At 33.8% G+C, this 8,419-nt stretch overlaps 1 non-coding gene and 1 pseudogene across 1 annotated transcript; one reads left to right on the top strand and one right to left on the bottom strand.

The window, feature by feature from the left end:
* Window positions 1–424: 424 nt before the first annotated feature.
* Window positions 425–496, top strand: TRNAC-GCA. Its single transcript has one exon. It is a non-coding gene; the product is annotated as a tRNA-Cys (tRNA).
* Window positions 497–1,117: 621 nt separating this feature from the next.
* LOC111438982 lies at window positions 1,118–3,605 on the bottom strand (annotated as a pseudogene).
* Window positions 3,606–8,419: the final 4,814 nt, after the last annotated feature.

Below are 8,419 nucleotides of genomic sequence, written 5' to 3'. Positions count from 1 at the left end.
TGTAGAAGGGGTCACTAAGGTTGAGATCATACAAAATGGGTCCATAGCTCAATGTTAGAGCATTTGATTGCAGATCAAGAGGTCACCAATTCGAACCTAGTTGGGCCCTTCTATCTTGGATAGAAATTTGTTACACTTTTTGGACCAACACTATGTCTAAAACCTAGTTGGGCCCTTCTATCTTGGATAGAAATTTGTTACACTTTTTGGACCAACACTATGTCTAAGGGGTCACTAGGCCCTTCTATCTTGGATAGAAATTTGTTACACTTTTTGGACCAACACTATGTCTAAGGGGTCACTAAGGTTAAAATCCTACAAAATGGATCCATGGCTTAGTGGTAGAGAATTTGACCAGTCACCCATTTGAACCTTTTGGACTGACACTCTAGAAGGGGTCACTAAGGATGAAATCATGCAAAATGGGTCCATAGCTCAGTGGTAGAGCATTTGACTGCAGATCAAGAGGTCACTAGTTCGAATTTGGTTGGGCCCTTTTATTTTGGACAGGCACTTTGTTTGATTTACTACCGACCACCGATTTATTCCCGACCACCGATTGTCTAAAGGAAAAGAAATAAGAATAATTACCGATTCCAAACCTTATTCCAAAACTCATATTAATGATAATCATCACTTACATCCAAAACTAGAGTATAGTGGTTGACTATCGTCAAGGACCCATTCACCATTTCCATTCCTACCGACGGAAAAGTTTTATTACATTCATTTCTTTCTCCTTTCTAACTTCTTCAGTCTCCCATTAAACTTATGAAAGCTTATGAAATACTCTTTGACCGATGTAAAGAAAGCTTGAGAATAATTTATTCTCACGTCCCTCTTTGACACTTGTTGGATATATATCCGCCCTTCACATGTCGTATCATAATCGTATCATATCGTAAAAACTTCGTGGTTATATCCTTCCCTAATTTATCATAGTCTTATCGTCCTTAGACATATCATAGTTGTGTCGTTACCTAAACGTACCTTAGTCATAACGTTACAGGAAAGTATCGTAACGCTATCGTTCTATCAATCTATCATAATCCTATCTCTTTCTACCCATAACCTAATCGTGTTGTTTTATGAATCCATCGTGACCATATCGTTTTTATCAATCTGTCATACCCATAACACTTTGATACGTAATCAAACCATAACGTTTCATGAACATGTCTTACTCCTATCGTTACATTACGTTTAGTGCATCCTCCTCGTATCCTATCTCAAATATACCATTGAACACATGGTACCGTAAGTATTATCATACAATTCACATATTATAACATATCATAAGCATATCGATTCACAAACATTTCACACATATCAATATATATGACACTTCCAGAACCACGGGCATAGTTAACATCAAATATAACCATACGGATAGTAAGGCCACCTACCTGATTAGCTTAGGCTGGTGTCCCCAATTTATCCTTAAGAAAGTTTGATTTGTCCTTTGTATTAAAGTCAACCTACATGAACCTACATCAATTTCAATCATTTCTCTAAATTTTATGATGCTCTAGTGTTAGATTTCATGTGAATATTGCATGAGTAAAGTCTTTGAAATGTTTACTTGTGTTCCTCATCTTACTTCCGGGTTTGTTACATTTTTTTTTTTAAATTATGTTAGCAATGAGCCAATTTAGTCAATTCATTTTTTTTTAATTTATGTTAGTCATTACTTTTGGCTAATTTAATCTATTTATTTTATTTTATTTTATTGCTATTGATTTATTTTATTTTATTTATTTATTTATTTTGCTATTCATGACTATCTTTCTAAAACATACTAAATAAAACTAAATAATTGGTTAAAAGAGGATATGGTATATAACTTAAGTATAAATCTCTTTCCATTTGAGAATAACTCATTCTCATGTCCATCTTTGCTACCATGTACTAAATTAAGGATTTTATTTCTCTTTGGTAAAACCATCCTTAAAGCACAAAATTGAAGTTGTAGTTAGTCAATTATAATATTTGACGTGCTAGTTTTCAAACTACTTTAAATGGGTGTAAAGAAAGCATGAGAATAACTTAGTGTCACTAATTTGACACGTGTTGGGCATGTACTGAACACTTGTTAATACAATGGATACATTACAAATTTATAATCCATCGTATCAGACACTTGACTTTGAATATATTTTGAGAGTGAACCGTACATTAAGCTTTTTTTTAAGTATACAAATATATAAACTTATTTATATGAATTTATTTCTAATATAAAATTGATAAATTTTTTGAAATAATTTTTTTTAATTAATATATCATTGTCACATCGGTGTCCTAGTTTTTTAAGAATGACATGTTACTATTAGGAACAGAAAAAGAAAACTGCAAAGATCAGAAGAATTGGGAGAAATCTCTCATCCAATTGAAGAATGACTAAATCAAATCTAATTCAAATAACTAGATCAAATCTAATCCAAATAACTCAATCAAATCTAATGCTAACAATCCCTCCCTTAAACTAAAGACGAATAGTAATCAGTTTATATCTACGACCTCATACTAAACATCCACCAGGTAACTTCATCAATTCCCATGTGCCATTTCCCATTTCTGTTTATTGCTCCAAATCCATGGCTTGCCTCCATTTCTCACTCTTCAATGTTCTTTAAAGTTTACAAAGTTTGCAAGTTAGTAGGGGTAAACATGGCTGAGCTTCATCATCTTCTTTACAAAAAAACTTCTCCTATTGCATAGTCTCTCACCCTGACTGGTGGTCTCTTATTCCTTGCCTTATTTGAGCTACGAGAGCTTGCTTCAGCCAAAGAGTCAGATGAAATATTTTCCTCTGCAGTATTTTCATCTGCCGCTTCTATATCATTATTTTCATCTGCAGCTTCTATATCATAGAGTCTGTAAGCTTTTGACTCTTCACTAACTCCCAGCAAAACATAACTCAAACTCTTATCATCTAGCCTAGTTCTTTGAGCTGCCTCCTCTTTTTGTCTCTGAATCAACTCGACCTCACAATGTTGTTCTTCTTCCTTCCGCTGTAGCTCCAGAACTAATCGTCACTGTGCTTTTTCTTCCCTTCTTCTATTCTCTTTCAGCATTTTATCGTGCTCTTCTCTCTCTTTCCGTGCTTGTTCTTCTTTTTGTATTGTAGCAGTAAGAGCGGCTTCTTTCTCTTTCTCAAGCTGCACATCAACATTATCAAACAACTTCGTGCGGACTTTCTCTATTCGCCTATGTATTTCTAATTTAGTCTCTTCAGAGTTTAACCTTTCTTCAACCTTCTTCTGAATTAATTAGTTCTTCCATCCTCCTAGTTGCATTTCTTCTAACTTCTTCAACTCTGTTTCACGCCTTTTCTTCTCTTCTTCCTCTTTCTTAAGCTTCTCTATGGAATGATTCTGATCAGTGGATGCACAACTAGGACTGGAACTGAACGATTTGGGGAAAGGAGATAACGAGGAAGACCTACTTCTACGTTGGCGGCTGAGGGAACTTGAACGGCTGCTTCTCCTAGAATGGGTAGTGGAATGATAGGGGGAAGGACTTGGGTCCCTTATGCTTCTTTGACTATGGCGATAGGAATTGAGGTGGTGAGTGTATGACAGAGACCTTGAACCACTTCTCCCCATAAGTTTCTATTGAGTTTGAGTGTCTACTATAGGCTGAGATATAGCATGCAATACGAACATTCGATTCAAAGACATCTTTGTCTCCATGATTAAGCCTCTCTCAGGATGAAACACCTTGCATGATCCATTTTGAAACAAAAAGGTAACCCCCTCTGCTTGCAATTTACCACTAGTCAACAAATTGTTCCTCAAGTCTGGCACATAGAACACTCCTGTAATTATCATTATGATTCCATTCACTTCCAACTGTACATTACCCTTTCCGGTTACATCCATGCTTGAGTTGGTTCCCAGCTTCATTGAATCTTTGAAACTTCCATCAAAATCTGAAAAATATTCCTTCTTCCCACACATATGATTGCTACATCCCGAGTCAAGGAACCACATATCTTCTTTATTGGCCTTATTCATATTCATGTAAGCCATCGGCGACATCTCTTCTCGATTCTCTACATAGTTTGTCTCCTTCTCCTTGCTTTGACATTCCCATTGAAAATGTCCTAGCTTGTGACAGTTATAGCACTCCACTGTGGCCTTGTTGAAGGTTTGTCTGCCTCGTCTGGAATTGCTTTGACATTCCCATTGAAAATGTCCTAGCTTGTGACAGTTATAACACTCCACTATGGCCTTGTTGAAGGTTTGTCTGCCTCATCCCCTTCCTCTGTCTCTAAAACTTCCACGACCTTGGCTCCTTCCTCCAGCAGACTGCACAAGTGGACTCTCCATCGACATACTTTTATTAAGACACACATAGAAGACTACTACTTCTAGTTTTAACTAGTTTAGAGCATGGCTCTAATACCAAAATGTTAGGAATAGAAAAAGAAAACTGGAAAGATCAGAAGAATTGGGAGAAATCTTTCATCTAATTGAAGAATGACTAAATCAAATCTAATTCAAATAACTAGATCAAATCTAATCCAAATAACTCAATCAAATCCAATTCTAACAGTTACCATATCTATTTGGTATCATATTTATATCTCGTATCTATATCTCATTTTTATTTTTGTGACTCTGAAATATTTTGCTTTTATAAATAAATATCTTCACGAAAATAAGTTTAATTTATGTTGAGATGGAGAATCAAAATTGACACTCAAAAGACGTTGATACTTGGGACTTTGATTCCTGTGTGAAGCTTGCATCTTGCAATTACTTGGGTAGAGAATTTGTTTCACTTAAAATTCACTCAAGAAAAATAATCAAATAACGAACCATATTTGAGACAGGATAACTTTTTTTTTTTTTTAATCGTTGAGAAATAAGAAAGAATAAAAATCAAAACATGGCATGAATGACATTTTCTTGAATCTTTGTTTTGTTCAACTAAATGTATTATTTTATTTTATTTAATAAAACTCCATCCAAACTTCTACTCATAAATTTTTAATATGTAAGAAAATACACGTACAAAATTTTTATACTATTGGTAATACACTAGTCTCGATTGTTTGACTAAAACAATGCAACCATTGTCCAAACTAAAGAATTTGATTTGAAGCTATCTCCTAATAGAGGAAGGCTCAATTAGACTTTGTTGTATGATTCGACCCTATCAACCTTAATAGCGTTCTCCAACTATAAATATTGAACTCCAAAGTATTCACGAGCAAAGTAAATTTGTTGAAACTATCTATAAAAGTGTTCCAAAGTGTGTCGTGGAGAAGATTTGCTTTAAAATCTAGTTCCAATTAAGGATGTTAATGATGAAGAAGTGCAAGCTATTGGAAGGCTTTCCGTGGAAAATTTCAGAGGTGGTAGATATAATTTAATTTACAAGTGTGTGGTGAATGGTCTTTTCAGTCCCATATAGGCTTTGACCCCAAATTTTATATTATTGTGATAAAAGCTATAAATGACAATAATATTCATTAGTCAGATATTGCAATTGTGAAGAAGTTCCGTCATATGCATCGGACGCTACCATCATCCTATAAGCTCTTATCTTTTACTACTGCCATCCTATAAGCTCTTAACTTTTGAGGAATTCATCAAATTCCCTCTCCACAAGCACTATTATTATGTGCTTGTGGGACATTACTGGGACATTACTCTCCTTTTTGGCATAGCCATAATGACATATATATGTGCTTGTGGGACATTACTGGGACATTACTCTCCTTTTTGGCATAGCCATAATGACATAATAATCCTTATATAAGTATCTTTTCTTTTTCTCTCGTACTCACCTTATACATAACATGTTAAATTAACTCATACTTCAAAAAATAATTTCTCACTTTTGGAGATGCAAGGTATCAATCCCCATACCTCTCGCATGCTAAGTGAGTGCTCTAGCATTTGAGCTACATCCCCACAATTTTTACATCACAAAATCCTAAATTTCCCGTCATCAATAATAGTGAAAATGAAGAAATATTGTTTCCCAACATGTCATAAATAAGGAAAAATTAAAAGGAAATAATATATTTAATAATAGATAGACTTATTTTTGGAGGTACAGGGTATCGATCCCCATTGCTCTACCATCTGAGCTACATCCCCATGATGTTTACATCATAAAACCCTAAATGTCCCATCATCAATAATAGTGAAAATAAAAAAAATATCAAAATATTAATAACAAACAGTTTGGTTTGGTGATGTGGGGCATCGATAATTTTGAAAATGAAAAAATATAATAACAAATTAAATACTTTCTTTTGGAGATGTGGGTTATCAATCCCCGTACAACTCACATGCAAAGCGAGCGCTCTACCATCTAAGCTACATCTGTTTCTTTTGGAGATGCAAGGTATCGATCCCCGTATCTCTCGCATGCTACATTCCCACAATTTTACATCAAACTTCCCGTCATCAATGATATTGAAAATGAAAAACTATCCCCGCTCATTATGTCGTAAATAAGGAAAAATTTAAAAGAACTAATATATTTAGTAAGCGTTTCCTTTGTTGATGCATGGGATCGATCCCAGTACTTCTCACATGGGATGCAAACACTCTACCATCTAAGCTATATCCTCAAGATTCTTATGTCACAAAATCTTAAACATCTCGTCATCAATAATAGTGAAAATAAAAAAATAACGCTATTCATTATGTCATTAAATAAGAAAAAATTTAATAGAAATAAAATAGTAATAACGAATAGTTTCCTTTGGAGATATGGGGTACCAATTCAACCCCCGTACCTCTCGCATGCTAAACAAGCAATCTACCATCTAAGCTACATTCCCACAATACTTATATCAGAAAACCCTAAATGTCCCATCATCAATTCTAGTGAAAATGAAAAAAATATCTCCACTAATTATGTCATAAATAAGGAAAGGTTGAATATAAGTAAAATATTAATAACAAATAGTTTCTTTTGGAAAGATGTAATAGAAATAAAATATTAATAACATAGTTTACATATGTGTCACTTGTGTTATTTTAACGTATTTATTTACTTGGTAAACGTCTTTCATACTACAATCTCTTGAAGGAGCATTTTGAGAATCGAACTTTCATACCACTAGACCAAATGCCCTTGTTATACCACTTGAAATGTATGTATGAAGCCTTAGGCCTAGGTATTAAGGTTGTATTTTGTCATATTGCAGGAAACACGTGAAGTCCTCGGATGTAGAATTTGTCTTGGAGAATAAAGCCTTGAGATGGGATGTTAAGAAAGACTATGAGTATTAAGAGCATGATGGTAAGTATAAAATGTCGAATATGAAGTTAGGTTGATTTCGAATATGAAGTCCTTTTCTTAAACACCCAATATTTTTAGCTTCTACTCAAATATATTTTTCTCTCAGTAGTTGGAGGGCTATAAAACGAAAAGTTAAATTGTTATAATATACAAGGGTTATCAAATAAACCAACAACCCAACAAAAGAAACAAACTAATCAATTTTGGTTGGATTGATTCGGTTCAGTTCATCAGTTTGTTTGATTTAATTTTTCTATTTTGCCTCCTATGATAAGAAAATAAAGTTGTATTGAATGCACCTTAGTTTCATTTATGACAAACTCATATGAAACATAATTGCATTAATAGTACTCAGAGTTGGAGTCTATAAGCATTTCATGAACTTCAGTGCAATTCATGCTTCATTAAAGATGAGATGAACTTTTGTTAGGTAAGGGGAACTTTAAATTACTTCATGTGTGGAGCTTCAATTACTATATGCTAGTTACAATCTTTAGGATTGACATGGACACGAATTCATCGATTGAGGGAAATTTTTGTGTAATTATCAACCACGACTTATGTTTTCAAATTTTTAGGACATAATTTAGGTAGTTATTTTTATCAATAGTAAACTTGTTTCTTTGCATAATATGGATTTGGTTGAACTATTATTATTGATAAGATGGAGAAAGAAATTGTCTTTGAATTGACTAATAGACCTAGGTTCATTGTTGTTGTCTTTTAACTTGTTATTTTGCAAAAAGCTTAACTAATATGAACTATCATGTCACAAGAACTTTTAAATCAAGAATATACCCTACACATCATTTAAGATGGCAATAAAATGGAGTTAAATTGAACGCACTTTAGTTTCATGTTTGGCGTGTTCAAGATAAACATAATTGTATTAATGATTTTGAGCCTAGAGTCTATAAGAATTTAATGATCTTAAGCGAAAATCCTGTTTTATGAGAGGATACCAACTTTATTTAAGGTACTAGGAGTTCAAGAATCTGGATTTGAATCTGGTTAAGGAACGGTAAGATCTGAAAGTTTTGAATTCTACACCAAAACTTATCGTTGAGATGAGGGAGCCTTCAAAGGTTATGCACTCACATATGGGGTTCTTATGTAGCCTTAGTCTATCTTTGTGTTTGAGTTTTTTTGT

Source organism: Cucurbita moschata, unplaced genomic scaffold, assembly GCF_002738365.1.
Source record: "Cucurbita moschata cultivar Rifu unplaced genomic scaffold, Cmos_1.0 Cmo_Scf00084, whole genome shotgun sequence".
In the NCBI taxonomy this organism is placed as follows: domain Eukaryota; kingdom Viridiplantae; phylum Streptophyta; class Magnoliopsida; order Cucurbitales; family Cucurbitaceae; genus Cucurbita; species Cucurbita moschata.
The sequence above is the reverse complement of the archived record's forward strand: the minus strand, read 5'-3'. Positions and strand labels throughout refer to the sequence as shown.